We start from the raw sequence: 17,029 nt of genomic DNA, 5'->3' as shown, positions 1-17,029 counted from the left end.
ACCAGCTGAGTACCTGCCTGACGGGCGATCTTGTTCCAAGTATGCAACACGTTCTTCTGATGCATACCTTTATTTTGGCGGTTTATAGGCAACTGACGGTTTTATATCCACAAAAACAAACAAACCCTGGTTATGTGCATGAAGCAAAAACATATCTACTGCTTATAATTCAAAACACCTCACTGCACTGGAAAACATGGGGAGTGGGGACAGGAATACAGCATTGCACTGTAAATGGTGAAGACTTACTGATAATACCCTCCCCCACCTGGAGGCGGCACTATATAATACACATTTATATAGAGAATTTGCGTCGTCCCCCCCCCCTTCCTCCCCTCCAAAACCACCAGCAAAGATAATAACATCCCGATACACTTATTTGGGTCATGCTAATACCTAGGTAGTAAGTCTGGATGTAATCAGCCCAGAACTGTAGGAGGAGTAGCATGCCAAACAAACAAACACACAAACATTGGTCTGTGAATTATAGTTCCAGGATAACCATTCCACCAGTTAACAAATTTCACCCTTAACAATCACCGCCAGATTGTCCCCGACTGCTTACACAGCTAACCATCATATCTCAGTGTCTTGATGTCTTTCCCATGGAGTTCCATGCCGACATCACCTTAGACACCGTTGCTCGTGAAACACCAGCAAGTTAAGTTGTCTTTGTCACTTAAGCTCCTGCCAAACGTACCCCAACAATCACCCCTCTTTCAAAGTCACTGAGGTCTCCTCTTGCAGCCATGCGAGCTATAATTAGAGCAACCAGGCCTGTGCAGCATTTTTATACATGACCTGAAGCATGCTGGGATTTTATTTGCTGAATTAACACATTGGCCACACCTGTCTGGAAGCTGTTGCTTTCAATGTACTTGGTGTTCCTAATTTACCCAGGTGTCTCCATTTTTTTGTCCACTGTGTGTGTGTGTGTGTGTTTGGGTGTGTGTGTGTGTGTGTGTGTGTGTGTGTGTGTGTGTGTGTGTGTGTGTGTGTGTGTGTGTGTGTGTGTGTGTGTGTGTGTGTGTGTGTGTGTGTGTGTGTGTGTGTGTGTGTGTGTATATATATATATACATATACACACATATACGTATAACAAAAAAATTCAAATTGATCACTTGGCCTTTTATATCACAAAAACTCTACAGTGTTGTCCAGCAAGGCCAAATAATGTTCGAGTATATCTCAATTTTTTTTCACGTGTACAATGTGTTCCAGAAGAAAGTATCACTTTGTGTAAATTATCACCATTTTAAACTACCCACCGAAGGTGGACTGAGTGGGTGCTCCTGCCCAGTAAAGTGTTGATGCTAGTAAAGAAAATATTGTTGCGTGGATGTGATAGGTGTGAAAGGGGGTAACATAGTATAGTTATTTCATGACTAAATGTTCAGCATAATATGTGCAGTATTTGTGTACAAAGATCACAATGTGTCTAAGTATGTCTAAACAAATTTAAATATGAGCCATCCATTCTGTAATGTGTCTACGACCTGAATACTCCTTGTTTAGCCTTTTGAATAATTCCTCTGTTATGCGTCTAAATGTTTCTTTTTGAAGCACTCGCTTGACCTCGCAGGTGAGGCATTGAACAAGAAGGAAAAAAACGACATAAATTGTCATAGCCCCCTTCGTTTTAGTAATTTTGCTGTGCAGAGTTAAAGGGATAGCCCATATTTATTTACAACAAAATGGCCACCAGTCTACCAGTCAGCAATCATTGATCAGATCACAAAATAAAGTTAGGTGCAAGTGTATGCCATCGTGTATTGTGCTTGTGCCACGTTTGAACAAAATCGGACCATGCATGTCTGAGAAATGGTTGGCGACATGCTTCAGTAACAAAATGGCCACCAGTCGGCCATCTTGGATCTGATCTTGAAACAAAATGGCATGCTTATGTAAGCCATCATTCCTTATCTGTGTAACAAGTTTGAACAACATCAGTAAATGCATGTCCAAGAAATGGTTGAGGATGTCTTCAACATCAGGTTTTTATAATTAAAATGGCCACTCGTCGGCCATCTTGGATCTGATCTCAAAATAAAATTATGTGCACATTTAAGTCAACATTCATTATCTGTGTGTAAAGTTTGAACAAGATCTGTAAATGCATCTCTGAGAAATGGTTGAGGACGTATTCAATAACGGGGTTTTTTTAACAACTAAAATAGCCACCAGTCAGCCATCTTTGATCGCATTGCGAAACAAAATGATACGCATTTGTATACCATCCTGTATTGTCTTTTTGCCAAGTACAAATAAAATCTGTCCAGACATTTTCAAGATGTGGTTGCAGACGCATGCACACACACACAGGCACGAAAATCGAGACCAAATCCATAAGCCCCCGTTTTGAACTAAGCCCAGTGAGGGATAATAAAGGTAACGTGTTGGATAGGGCTGAAAGAATGGCCTCAAAGTATGCAAATTAATCTCCAAATGGTGCAACATGACTTCAAATCTCAACGCAGCTATAAAATGTCATCCTGGTGTTTCGCATGTCGGGTGAGGTATGAGTGTGTGTGCCATCCCTCGGATGGACGTTAAACTGGACGTCCCTCCTGCAAGCTTGAGTTGGTGGATGTTAAAGATTCTATGATGTCTTTATAACATCCCATAAGTATTCAATCGGGACATGTTTTGCGAAACTTCCCGCAAATGTTTCATGAGCACCCACCGCAAATGCACCACAAAAGTCAAAATGACCCAAACCTTTCATAGTACTGTAGCCGTTTCAAAAAAAAAAATTGAAAACTACAAAGCATCTGAAATGCAAAGCCCATCCGCTTGGTATTCAGAATTCTTCTTCTTCTTCCGGATGCTAAATGGTAACTTTGACTCTGACCTTTTGACTCAATTCTTAATTTGTCTTCTCCATATTCGTATAATAAAACTTTGTTGAAAATTTGATGACAAAAGCTCAAGTTGAAAAAAGTTACAGCCGGGACATACAGACAGACACACAGAAGTGATTGCAAAACCCCGTCCCCCGCGCACAGGTTATATTGTATCACATGCAGTCATTTTTCCAGTTGGGATAATGCCAAATTAATCAACATTTGTTCAAGCCGCAGCTTTGTACCAAAGATTTACTCAAAAGCGTTACCTTTGGCCATAACCACTCGACAAAATATTGCAAAACTCCTTTTGCATGTGGAGGAAATCTGTTCCCCGGTGAAGATGACTTCAGTGATGAAAAAAAAAAAGCATGGATGAGCAGATCCCGACACAAAGCTCATCGAACATGACATGTATCCTGAATGGCTGCCATGACGTCCTCATTGAAGTTTGGGATCTCCTCGAGTAGCTGGGTCAGGGGAAGCAGCATGTCCAGGGTTGAAAGTAGTATAAAACCATGTTCTTGATGATTTTTGTTATTGAAATGGAGAAGATGAAAGAATTAGCATCTGCCATAATAATTATTTACATCAATTCACTGACAAAGACTGACTGGTTCATCACTGAGAGGAGCTCTTGTGGAATTATTGATAACTTCGACCACTTGGTGATCAGAACTGTATTTGCGACGGCACAAGTGAAGAAAAAGTGTGCCTGAACAAGATTTTGCCACATTTTGGTCATAAAGCTGGTAGATAATTATGTGACTAATATTATACTTCTTAGTTGATTCAAAATTGCATTTCTAAAGTGGGGAAATTCAAAGATAAAGTTTTTTTTTGGGGGGGGGGGGGACAGACGTCGTCAAAGCCAACAGGGATCTAGCAAAATGAGAATTACATATTAAATTCTTAAACATATTTTGTGTGAGAGATTTTTTTTTGATATTGGAAAAGACCAAAGGATGAGTTCATCATTAACTGCCACTCAAGAGGCAGAAACACAACTTTGCGGTGAATACAATGTCCATGTGACGTCTCATTATCAACGTGGTTTTTGTGTCCTATTGGGCTCTGCAGTACTTCCTTCCCCTTGCCAAATTGTAAAACTGCGTGTATGTGGTGCATATATATGAGTGTGATTCATGTTTCACACCCACATCGGTTTGGCACATCATGGGAAGGTTTGTATTTCAGGGCTGAGTTACCAAGGAACGCTGCGTGAGACGTGACCTTCAGTGAGAAGCCGAGCCAGATTGGCGAGGCTGAGCAGCTGCGCACCTGTGGTTTCCTGGTCGAGTTAAACTGAGCTCACAAACCAGCAATCAGATCAGCATTTCAGATTGTAGATTTGTGGGACTTGTATTTTCCGTTGTTCTCTGTTAAAGATCAGTAAAACTCGTGTTACGCTTGGACATTTAGCACAGCTTACTAAACACACTATGCACTGGAAAGAGATATCGGAGATTGCAGACCCTCGCTAGGACTTGTTTTCTGTGGTGTTTGTGTGGTTTTATAGTACGCACTTTATACACGTATTCACATTGTAATTGTAGATACTTTATCGACAAACTCGCATTTTAACAGCACTTATTTTATAGATTGTAGAGGTACACAGTTGAAAAAAAGATAACGTGAAGTATAGTACTGGCTTCCTCCCAGTGGCGCTTGGGGCCTATGTTATGGCTGGCACATTATATTATGCAAACAGACAGATAGACAAACAAGAAAGATGTGCAAAGCATGATTCACCACCCTCTTCACTCCCGCAATCCTCTTGACCCAGTTGCTCTCACAAACTTGCAGCCTCTGTTATTATCTCTCTGTCATTGCCACCGTTTCCAGACCGTAAAGGTAGGTCGGCATTACACACCACATCAGAACATCTGTCTGTATGCCAGTAATCCCTCCACCCTCTTCCAAGCATTCACACCCACCTAAAGGGTCTAAAAGATCGAAAGGTTCACGGAGGCTAAGCGTTCTAAAGGGTTTAAGAGGGTCTAAAAGGTCTAAAGGGTATGTTCCAGCAGTAGTTACACGTTTAAAGGGTCTAAGGCGTCGAAAGCCATTTGAGTAGCTTCGGCAGCACCGACACTCTGTACAGAGTATGGTCGCAATGCATGGATGGATGGGTTGAAAGGGTTGAAGGAGTCTAAAGTGTCTAAAGAGGGTCAAGGGGTCGAAGCAGTCAAAAGTGTGACAAGGTCTTCAGGAGCCTAAGGGGTCTTAAAAGGTCTTAAGGGGTCTCACGTGTCAAAGCAGTCTTATGGGTATAAAGGTCTAAATGGCAAAAAAGTGTAAATGGGGTTAAAGGGTCATAAATGCTTTAAAGGGTCGAAAATGATCTAAAGGGTGTAAAGGTCTAAAATTTACGTTTCAATAGTCTGTAATTAATACACCGAATTAATAGATGGAGTCATGGTCCAATAATATGTAATTAATAGACATACTCAAGTTCAAACAGTACATAATCAATCAACATACCCAGATGGGATCAACCAAGGCTTCACCTTGAAGACAGAACGAGGACAGAAGAGGATGTACAGGGAGAATAGGAAGAGGGGAATTTTTCCCCCAACTTTTTTATGTCAGGGATATCTTGGCCCTCTCCTTAGTGTTTTGTTTGCATTCTGGGTTCAAACAAGTGAATCACTCGAGATTATTCCATTGCTCCAGGCAAGGTAGGCGTCTGTGACAAGGAGAAGGCAGAAGCACAGACGTTCACTTATAACAAGGCTCGAAATGCCTTGAGAGACCAGGCCCAATGACACCGGTCATTAAATTGCTGTCGTTTACACGACGTCGCCACCTACTACAGCACAACTCGTATGTGTTACGTTAACGCTAAGGAACCATATGCCTGACAATTGAATGAGTGTAAAATTTCCATAGCAACAGCAACAATAGAACCACACAATGAAACGGTAGCCAATGTAACTGTTTGTCGTGTGACGGATTATGTCATTGTGTAACTCCTCAATTGGCAGACCGTTTCATGGCATTCAGCTGCATTGCTTCATGGTACCTTAATCTTTTCACTGCTTGAACTATTTGACTTCCATTAAAATGTGTAATCATATGTGTGTTCCATCTTTGCAAATTTTTCTTGAATCATACTTCGTCAAAGCTATCTCTGTGGTTATTGTTAGAAGTGGGCGTCTTCCCCCTCTGCAGACCTTGATGCAATCACGAGCTGGTGAAGCACTTGGAATACGTCTTTCAATTATAACTAATTTCACACTCTCCGAAAGGCCCATCTGGCAAACCCTCCCATCTCCTTTCTTAACACTAACAGCTTCACTTAGCCATGATATTTCTTTGGCAAACCACATTTCAAAGTTGACCTCCAAAGCCAGCTGCCGACTGGGCATCCCCAGTCATACAAAGTCTTTCCTTGGCACACCTGAACTCCTTTCCACCTACAATGCCTTCATCCATAGATTGATAGAGTACTGCTCTCTCCTCTGGGCTGGCTTCCCTGCCTCATACCTTGCTCAGCTTGATGCCGTAGAAACCAAGGCCCTCAAGATCATTGGAATCTCCCGCGATGAAGTTGAGTCTATGGGCCTATCACTTCCACATCGCAGACAGGTCGGCGGTCTCTCTGTCTTCCACCGCCACCTTTCTGGTCTTGTACCCTCTGCTCTTTCCGTGCTCTGTCCCCCCACGTATCTGCAGGGCACATGCGTTCTACCATCAACCCCCTTCTGCTGAAACTACCTAAATCCAGGATTGCGGTTCACCTCCACTCATTCGTTCCTCTTTTTTTCCCACTGACCCGTGGAACAAACTTCCACATTTTCTTCAATCTCATTCTACCCTCGAGGGCTTCAACACAACTGCTCACCACCATTTTAGATCATCTCCCATCTGAAACCATGATCTTCTCTGCATTTACACACCCACCAACCAACACCTTCTCCCACCTTTATGCATCGCCCCAAACCACCACGTAACAAAATCATATCCCAACTCGATATATGCGATCACAAAGCGATCGCCAAGGGTAAGCCTCCCCCGGCCGGTATGCTGAAATACCCTCGGTGATATGATGAAAGGAGGTTTTATTTTTATTAATTAGGTCACAATCCTAAAAAAGGTAGGTCAAGGACACCAATCAAATACCAGGTGCACAACTTCAGTACAGATATACCATTATGATGCGAGAACATCTTGGAAGACCAAACGGTCTTTGAGATTCTGCACTGGCAAAATTGAGTGATGGCAAAAAGAGCACATTCTTCTTTCAGATCGCCATTTGACCTTGACCTTGAACCCGGAGTGGTATGATTTAAATTAATTATAAATGTGCCTTCCTCGAGGCTATTTTATGAGGACAATTTATATCCGATCGGACAAACCTTAGTCGATTTTTGATGAAAAATGTTAAAATGTCTCTAATTAGGTCATTTCATTAAAATTAGGTCAAGGTCCAAAAACACGTCAATACTTTCTTTCTACTATTCCCATACTTTCTTATTCACATTATTGATGCAAAATTTAATTCCGAAAGTCCAAGCCGACTCGGAGATACAGCTCGAAAATTGGGAGTACAGGAAGAATTATTATTACTTTTTCTATATGGTGGTTTAGTATTCCTCAGGGTCTAAGAAACTGTGGTGCCATTAAAAATTGGGGTCACTAATTGTGGAAACAAACCCGACTTAGCTATAAACCTTCCTCTCTGCCACAGGTCTCCAAGTCACGTACGGTGCTAATCGGAGTGGCCCGGGCCCTACGGAGCATATCACGTAGTTTGGCAAACGTGGCAACTCACGATACCACATTAGCTGAACTGTCCCTAATCTCATCCGTTCACCCGACTACGGTGGGATTTACGGCTCGCCTAGGGAAAATACACCCTCGAGGGATACGGGTTGTTCTTACCGTCGATGTAACAGTTCTTTTTTGCTGGTACATCAAAAAATGACCGTGTGGTGCACATGCAGTTCACTGAGCTCGAGTTGTCACGTTTTGGGTTTGATTCCTGATCTGATTTTGAACTTTCAGATTTGTGCTTCACAGGCAGGCCGATGCATCAATCAGATGGACGTTAAGCTGCCAGTCCCGTCGTTAAGGTCGTTCAAGATCCTACAGTGATGTTGGTGAACAGTATGTGAGTTATCACCGGCACCCTAAACATGTTCCCGCTGGAGAGCCACTGTGGCCTGCTAGCCGTCAACAAAAATGGATTTATCCACAAAAATATACCATCCATCAAACCCCCCTTTGGGCTGATTCTTCGACCTCACCCTCCTTACCCTTGTTGATGCCGTGGAAAGCAAGACCCTCAAAATCATACCGATCACCCACGGCGAAGATGAGTGTCTCGACCTGTTACTCTCACATTGCAGGCAGGTTGGTGACCTTGTGTTCTACCTCCTCCTATTTGGTCTTGCATCTGATCTGTCCTCTCTTGAGGCCCTCACAGGTAATTTATTCAGGGTGCACATGGTCTGTCAGGTAACCTTCTTTCTGTTCACCTCCCAAGATCCAGGCTCACTGTTCACCTCCACTCATTTGTTCCTCTTTTCTCTCCCACTCTCTGAAAAATCCTCTATATCTCTTTGCTGATGACTCCACCCTCTGCCGTACCATCTGTCATCCATAAGACTGGCAAGCAGCAGTTTCTTCACTCTCTGCAGATCTGGGTAAAATCACAAACTGGTCCAACAGTGGAACATGTCTTTCAATCCGGACAAATCTCACACTCTCTGTCTCTCCGAAAGGACCTTTTGGAAACCCCTCCACCCATATACTTTCTTAACAATCTGCTGGAAGAAGTCCTTTCTTTCAAGCTTCTGGGTCTCACTATCTGCCATGATCTTTCCTAGGATTTCAAACCTCGCCTCCAAAGCCAGTCGCCGACTGGGAATCCTCCGTCGTTCAAAGTCTTTCTTCGGCCCACCTGAGCTCCTGACCACATACAAAGCTCTCGTCCACAGCCTGATGGAGTACTGCTCTCCCCTCTCTGCTGGTGCTCCTGCCTCTCACCTTTCTCAGCTTCACGCGGAAGAAACCAAGGCATTTTGGATGATTGGCATCTCCCTTGGTGAGGCTGAAACATTGGGCCTCTCACTCTCTCACTGCAGGCAGGTTGGTGGTCTTTCTGTCTTCTACTGTCTCCTCTCCGGTCTCGCCCCCTCCCTCCCTGCTCTCTGTGCGATTTGTCCTCACCATATTTTCTCAGGGCGCCCAAGGTCCGCCAACAACCCCCTTCTGGAAAAAACCACCAAAATCACGAATCACTGCTCACCTTCACTCTTTCATTCCTCTTTTTTCCTGCCTTTGGAATAAACTCCCTCACTCTATTCAATCCCATTCTTCCCTCCAGGCCTTCAAAACAGCTGTTCACCACCACCTCTTATCCAAATCACCCCCATCCAAATCCTCGATCTTTTCTACGCCCGTTAATCCACCCAAGCCCACCCCTTTCAAATTCCCTGCTTTCCTTCCTGAAAGTCCCTGTAATGTTCCATCTTGTATTCCTCATGTTCCACACTCCATCCCTCTCCCTTCCACAGATCTCCTAATGTCTTTGTTCTCCACTGTTTTGTCCTTTCCACTCCCGCCCCCTTGCTGTGTGTTGTGTGTTAGCTCTCATACGAGCCTCGACAAGGGAAACAAAAAAATAAAAATAAAAACACCTGTGGAACCAACCTGGCGGTGAGAGGTCGGGGTGTTAAAAACTTCACCACCTCGTGTTTTTGTCTTGTTTTTAAGTTCGAACCCCACGATTGAGCGGAAACACCATCTCACGGTTTCTTTCAACACCGACGGACGAGAACCGAAGAAGAGTTCGTTTGGTCCAAAGAAATCTGCTCATCAAACGACATGACGTCACAGGAGACAATTGCTCTTCAATCGGGAGAAAGGATATTTTGTGGTGAACGTGGTGAAAACAATGGCAGGATGATGTACGAGTACGCTGCGAGAGTGGTACGAGTACGCTGCGAGAGTGGTACGAGTACGCTGCGAGAGTGGTACGAGTACGACGCGAGAGTGGAACGAGTACGATGCGAGAGTGGTACGAGTACGATGCGAGAGTGGTACGAGTACGATGCGAGAGTGGAACGAGTACGATGCGAGAGTGGTACGAGTACGATGCGAGAGTGGAACGAGTACGATGCGAGAGTGGTACGAGTACGCTGCGAGAGTGGTACGAGTACGCTGCGAGAGTGGAACGAGTACGATGCGAGAGTGGAACGAGTACGATGCGAGAGTGGAACGAGTACGATGCGAGAGTGGAACGAGTACGATGCGAGAGTGGAACGAGTGCCGAGCCGTACTCTCTCGCCTCCACTCCATTTCCCGATGAACGCGAGCCCTCGTAGCAGGTCGGAAAGCAAAGATCACCGCCTGATGGACAGCGAGTGGCGACGTGAGCTTGCTTTATGGGGGGGAGGGGATTCCACCGTCACGCTGTGGTTCCCTTCCCAGGCGAGTGACGTCACTCACGGGATTGCCGCTCTGAGCACGTGGAACGGAGGGACCTGTAGGCTCGGGTTTGCACGAGACCGACACACACGAACACTGCTCACTCAAGGTGAGCACGTTACTCCCTTCGCGGCGCGAACTGCCGGGTCGGCGCTTCCTCATCAATCCCGCGCAAGAGCGAACACGTGTGGGAGCGGGAACGCGCCTCACGCCCCCGTCACAGCACGGGGCACGTCCGCCCGGCCCGGGAATCGCGCTCCGACTCGTCCAACACCGAATCGTTGACGGGAGACGCGAGGCGACGCCCCTGACACGTCACAGGTGGGGAACGCGCGCTGCGCTTGGGGACGCGCTCCTGCGATCCGAGCGACTCGCCGTCTCAACGCGGTACTCGGTGAGTGTCTCCGCCGCCATCGGAATCCTCTTGACGTACCGTGTGTGTGTGTGTGCGCTTCCCGTCTCCGATCGCTACTCAGCGATCCGACTAGTGCTCATGTACTTATTCACCGCACCAAGGAATACGGTCCCTCGTGCATGTTGTGAGCACCGCGTGTTGCTGCGACTACTTGTAATCGGTATTCTTACCATTTGCTTCCTCTACCTTGTTGGTTGTTACTCTAAACCGAGTGATTTGATTTCTCACCTTCGACGGCATCACGGTCCATTCCTGACGATAAACTCATGTCCGAAACGGTTTGTTTACGCTCGAAATGGGGATCGAGGGGAACTTTTAACCGCCTGACTCGACCCGACCCCTGTACCACAGGTCGATCCGGACTCCGCTCCGTGCTCGGGCTCGGTTCCTGAGGCGCTCACTTTTGGCGGGATGTGAAGGGCTTGCTGAGCCGACTGTGTGTACACGGTGCACGGCTCTGATCAAACGGACAAAATGGTGAATCGACGTCTGTCCTGTGGTGAGAACAGCGCCTCACATTGCTCGCTCGTACTCGTACCGCCAGGGTGCCACGTGACTGGACCGGACACCCGTTTGAGTCGTGTACTCGTACCGCCAGGGTGCCACGTGACTGGACCGGACACCCGTTTGAGTCGTGTACTCGTACCGCCAGGGTGCCACGTGACTGGACCGGACCGGACACCCGTTTGAGTCGTGTACTCGTACCGCCAGGGTACCACGTGACTGGACCGGACACCCGTTTCAGTCGTGTACTCATACCACCAGGGTTCCACGTGACTGGACCGGACACCGGTTTGAGTCGTGTACTCGTACCGCCAGGGTACCACGTGACTGGACCGGACACCGGTTTGAGTCGTGTACTCGTACCGCCAGGGTACCACGTGACTGGACCGGACACCCGTTTCAGTCGTGTACTCGTACCACGTGACTGGAGCGGACACCCGTTTGAGTCGTGTACTCGTACCGCCAGGGTACCACGTGACTGGACCGGACACCCGTTTCAGTCATGTACTCGTACCACATCACTGGACCGGACACCCGTTTGAGTCGTGTACTCGTACCGCCAGGGTATCACGTGACTGGACCGGACACCCGTTTCAGTTGTGTACTCATACCACCAGGGTTCCACGTGACTGGACCGGACACCCGTTTGAGTCGTGTACTCGTACCGCCAGGGTACCACGTGACTGGACCGGACACCCGTTTCAGTCGTGTACTCGTACCACGTGACTGGAGCGGACACCCGTTTGAGTCGTGTACTCGTACCGCCAGGGTACCACGTGACTGGACCGGACACCCGTTTCAGTCATGTACTCGTACCACATCACTGGACCGGACACCCGTTTGAGTCGTGTACTCGTACCGCCAGGGTATCACGTGACTGGACCGGACACCCGTTTCAGTTGTGTACTCGTACCGCCAGGGTACCACGTGACTGGAGCGGACACCCGTTTGAGTCGTGTACTCGTACCGCCAGGGTACCACGTGACTGGAGCGGACACCCGTTTGAGTCGTGTACTCGTACCACATCACTGGACCGGACACCCGTTTGAGTCGTGTACTCGTACCGCCAGGGTATCACGTGACTGGACCGGACACCCGTTTCAGTTGTGTACTCGTACCGCCAGGGTACCACGTGACTGGAGCGGACACCCGTTTGAGTCGTGTACTCGTACCGCCAGGGTACCACGTGACTGGACCGGACACCCGTTTCAGTCATGTACTCGTACCACATCACTGGACCGGACACCCGTTTGAGTCGTGTACTCGTACCGCCAGGGTATCACGTGACTGGACCGGACACCCGTTTCAGTTGTGTACTCATACCACCAGGGTTCCACGTGACTGGACCGGACACCCGTTTGAGTCGTGTACTCGTACCGCCAGGGTACCACGTGACTGGACCGGACACCCGTTTCAGTCGTGTACTCGTACCACGTGACTGGAGCGGACACCCGTTTGAGTCGTGTACTCGTACCGCCAGGGTACCACGTGACTGGACCGGACACCCGTTTCAGTCATGTACTCGTACCACATCACTGGACCGGACACCCGTTTGAGTCGTGTACTCGTACCGCCAGGGTATCACGTGACTGGACCGGACACCCGTTTCAGTTGTGTACTCGTACCGCCAGGGTACCACGTGACTGGAGCGGACACCCGTTTGAGTCGTGTACTCGTACCGCCAGGGTACCACGTGACTGGAGCGGACACCCGTTTGAGTCGTGTACTCGTACCACATCACTGGACCGGACACCCGTTTGAGTCGTGTACTCGTACCGCCAGGGTATCACGTGACTGGACCGGACACCCGTTTCAGTTGTGTACTCGTACCGCCAGGGTACCACGTGACTGGAGCGGACACCCGTTTGAGTCGTGTACTCGTACCGCCAGGGTACCACGTGACTGGACCGGACACCCGTTTCAGTCGTGTACTCGTACCACATCACTGGACCGGACACCCGTTTGAGTCGTGTACTCGTACCGCCAGGGTATCACGTGACTGGACCGGACACCCGTTTCAGTTGTGTACTCGTACCACATCACTGGACCGGACACCCGTTTGAGTCGTGTACTCGTACCGCCAGGGTATCACGTGACTGGACCGGACCGGACACCCGTTTGAGTCGTGTACTCATACCACCAGGGTTCCACGTGACTGGAGCAGACACCCTTTTGAGTCCTACGTTTCAGTGAGCATTGCGCACCACCTGTTTGTGCAAACCTTCCCAGTTTACTTACAACTCCTCTCTCTCTCCTTTATTTATTTTTTTCCTTCATCATGAAGCGAATTTGGAAGAAAGTCACAGCTTCCTGTTCATTCGCTGATCGAGGTCGCTTTGTGTTCATTGGTGCATGACGGAGGTGCAAAAATTGAAGTATTGAAGGATAGCATGTTTCCTTTGAGTAAATGATTTATTCTCTTCCGTAAATTTTCGTGTCGTCGATTTAGTCGATTTTACTCCTTCTTCATCCACAAGCTTACAAGGATGTACAAGGAACTTCAATGCAGGAGGTCATTTGGCCCTTCAAGCCTGTGCGATGATGCCAACATCTTGATACCTTCTCCCCACCCATCCACACTACTTCCAGAGACCTATCCAACTCGATTTTCAAACTATTCACTGACTTTACTGTCACTACCCTTGGAGGGAACATATTCCCTGGATTCACTGGTATTCTGAGTCAACCCCACCTGGTGTTGTTTAAGAGCACGGTAGGGGCTTCAAATCGAGACCTTAATATCTTAAGTCGGCCACCTCAACAATTAAGCCAACACCTGGCTTGCTTGCACATATAATCATCCATTAAACTATGAAAATACAAGGACATTCTGAGACATCAGTGTGGATTTACAGGGATTACAAAGACGAGTACAAATCAACAGAGATTATGGAGTTTCAACACATCCTAAGCATCAAAAGCCGTTTGCCTCGCTGAAAATGCGAACCAATAACAATGCCGGATTTGTACAAGTGATTCGAATTGGGGATCACAACAGCGGTTTAATCCTGCATTCAGAAGTTTTCAAACCGAGGAGATATTGCATTCAAGAGTATTCCGAATGACAGCAGAATGTGATCATGTCATTTCTGATGAATAAATAGGAGTCACCGGTCCTCTAATGTGCAATAATTTTCACACGCTTCTGAAGAGCCAGCAATGGATCGAAGACATCTCATCTCCACCAAGAGATTGGGCTCATAACTGTTAGTACAACATTGCTGATGGACATTGAAATTTGACATTTGTTGTCTGTTCCTCATTGGATGGTGCTCATGGTGTAAATTGATGTTTGTCTGGGTTAGAGGGAAAAACCACTGGGTACGTTTATGCTGCTTCGCCGTCGAAATACATTTCACTCCAGGTCATGCAACGCTATCCATCAATCTAACACCTGGCATCACGTTGTTAGCCGTCATCGGATTGTGAGTCTTTGTCACCCCTAACCGCACAAGACAACAAAATGGCATAGCAGTGAATACAATTTGGCATACGGCCCACCCTGTGACCAGACATAAAAGGTCAAATTTAATCGAAACACCACTTACCCGCATGTGAAACGTGTCACACAGTTGCCCGTATGAAAATGATGTCCAGGTTCTGTTCTTGCATATGGCAGCTTGGCTGCCGGGTAGCTGTCATCTCTTGGAAGTGGAGCTGTGTTATTGATTCTGTACCGCTCTACCAGTCCACTGGTACTTATTTCGCTTACTGCGGAAGGATGACAGGTTGAGTCATCCACCTGGTGTTAATTCAACAGATGACGGGGCTCAAACTCAGGACCCCAGGATCCAAAGCCAGCCACCCAAGCCACGAAGCGAACACTTGGCTTGATGTGCAGGTGGTGTCCTAGCATGCAAGTTATATTGTCTTCCTCACTCATTTAAGATTAGTAGTACTTATCAGACACAACGACACAACGTCACTGCTGACACAACTGCTGCTGACACACAGACACAACGAAAATAGTGGTCACTGCTGGCGCCCACGAACCAATATTATGTTAAAACTACCTCTGATTTATAATTTACCCCGCCCCCCACCCCTTCGAATATAACCTAAAACTTTGTTTGGTTTACCTATGGCTGCTTAGTACTGCACTGTATGCTTAACCCCCCCCCCCATCTATTACCACCCCCAGATCCTTTTGCTGTGTTACATGCTCCAATGTTGCCCCTTGTATTATATAATCCCCATTTTCATGACTCCCACCAATCCCCAATCACCTTACATTTATTCAGGTGGCATCTGCCAATCTTTTATCCAATCTCTGGAAGCATCTTCTCGACTCTCCTGAATCTGATTACCCCCCTGTCTGCTATGTACCTTACCGTCATACTTTGTATCATCTGAAAATTTGAAATGCCTCCTCTTCACCCCACTCTAAACCCCCCTATCCTAGTCGTTGGGGAAAGCGGAGGAGAAGTCAAACCGAACGTACAACTGAATACACAACTTGCCAAAATCTCTCATGAAAGTTACTTTTGCAGTTTTCCAACATATTGTCGCGTGACTTTTGCTCCCCATTATTTTCTTGCAAGCCAAGTCGAACAGACTTCCTTGAGATGTAGGGCGATTTAAATCCGAAACCTCATTTTGAATGAACATTGCTGTGAATTTATCCCACGGTGATATATTGGAGGAGAAACAGCTTATGTTCCTTCTGTCTCGTCCTCTCCACCGATCGGCCACCTTCGCCGCCATTTGCATCGTGCTATTGCAACCACTGGACCAATGGGTGTGCATTCCAGGTGTAGTTGTTCCAAATAACTTGCAGGGTTCAAAATAATGTTAGCAGGTGAAGGCTAGTTGGGGCATTAGATTAAAGGAGGGGTTGAGTGGGGGGGGAGGGGGGGTAGAGAATGTCAGGGGTGTGAAATTTGTCACATCAGCAGTGTTTGGACACACTCATCCCCAAGCTATCTAGCCTGGGTTTGAACCCCAACCCAACTATAAGCTGTCATCCCGGTGTTTCATAGGCAGGGTGACTTTAACCTTTGCATTTCTAAAGGTTGTGTACTTGAAGAACATCTACTCCATAACAACCAAAAAACAAAACGTGAATCCCCTCGGTTGTTGTGCATAAGAAACGACACCACATGGCTCGTTTGCGATCATGCACTCGTCAAGTCCAGCGTCTCAACTCTAGTTCCTTTTCAAAAAACAAACAAAACAAAAAAAAACTCCATCCAGTTTGGCCGCTTGAAAGCAGCTTGAATGCAAGTGCAACCTTCACAACCCGAGGAAACGAAAAACAGTATTTCTCAACAGCAGGCTGTGGTGCCCCGGGCAGCATCTGGATCCCTGGCTCATTCATAGTTTATGTTAACGACCTCAACATTGCTCTACAAAACTGTCTTGTCCTTGTTTGCATATGACTACATTGTGTCATAGTTTACCTCTTCGCACCGACAGGCAGACGATAGGTGCATCAGTCTGTGCTCATCTGGAATTGATTATATTGTTACGGCTGTGGAAATTCGCAACCACCATCCAGGTTCCGTAGGTGAGGTATCTCTTAAGTACATGTGTAGTTAGCCCCAAACCCGTTGTTTAGAGGGAATTAATGTGATTCATTCGGGCTGCGACGCTTTGAGTCAGTGGTTTTTCTTTTTCTATCTTTTATTTCAAACAAAGACCAACAAGGACGCTCGGTGGGCTTTTCCCGCCTGTTTTTCGCGCCATTCTTCTCCGTGCTTGGTGTGAGGGAGGAGAAGCGGGGTGGGACAGCTGGCGCCCGATTGGTGGATACGCGGTGTGACGCGGCCAGGGAGGAGGAACGCCCCTCTTTGAGACCTTTCTCGAAGTGCCTCGAAGGGGGGTTGAGCAA

The 17,029-nt window shown here is 47.1% G+C and overlaps 1 protein-coding gene and 1 long non-coding RNA gene across 7 annotated transcripts in view; both read left to right on the top strand.

Annotated features, from left to right (window-relative positions):
• The window catches only part of LOC147029438 (uncharacterized), a 54,996-nt gene extending 48,899 nt beyond the window's left edge, over nt 1-6,097 (top strand). Inside the window, exon 3 of the long non-coding RNA XR_015055910.1 lies at nt 4,041-6,097. This is a non-coding gene — a long non-coding RNA (uncharacterized LOC147029438). The remainder of the gene's footprint in view (nt 1-4,040) is intronic.
• Nucleotides 6,098-10,323: 4,226 nt separating this feature from the next.
• Nucleotides 10,324-17,029, top strand: part of LOC147029437 (diacylglycerol kinase beta-like) — a 351,555-nt gene continuing 344,849 nt past the window's right edge. For 3 of the 6 annotated variants that reach the window (XM_085872492.1, XM_085872490.1, XM_085872487.1), the window contains exon 1: nt 10,325-10,674. The gene's annotated coding sequence lies outside the window, so the exon portion shown is untranslated. Of the gene's footprint in view, nt 10,675-11,046; nt 11,195-17,029 lie in introns of all 6 variants that reach the window. The other 3 variants (XM_085872493.1, XM_085872491.1, XM_085872488.1) reach the window with 2 other exon arrangements.

The sequence above is a fragment of the Eptatretus burgeri genome, chromosome 3 (assembly GCF_056783735.1).
Source record: "Eptatretus burgeri isolate ZD-2024b chromosome 3, Ebu_testis_v1, whole genome shotgun sequence".
NCBI classification, from domain to species: domain Eukaryota; kingdom Metazoa; phylum Chordata; class Myxini; order Myxiniformes; family Myxinidae; genus Eptatretus; species Eptatretus burgeri.
The sequence above is the reverse complement of the archived record's forward strand: the minus strand, read 5'-3'. Positions and strand labels throughout refer to the sequence as shown.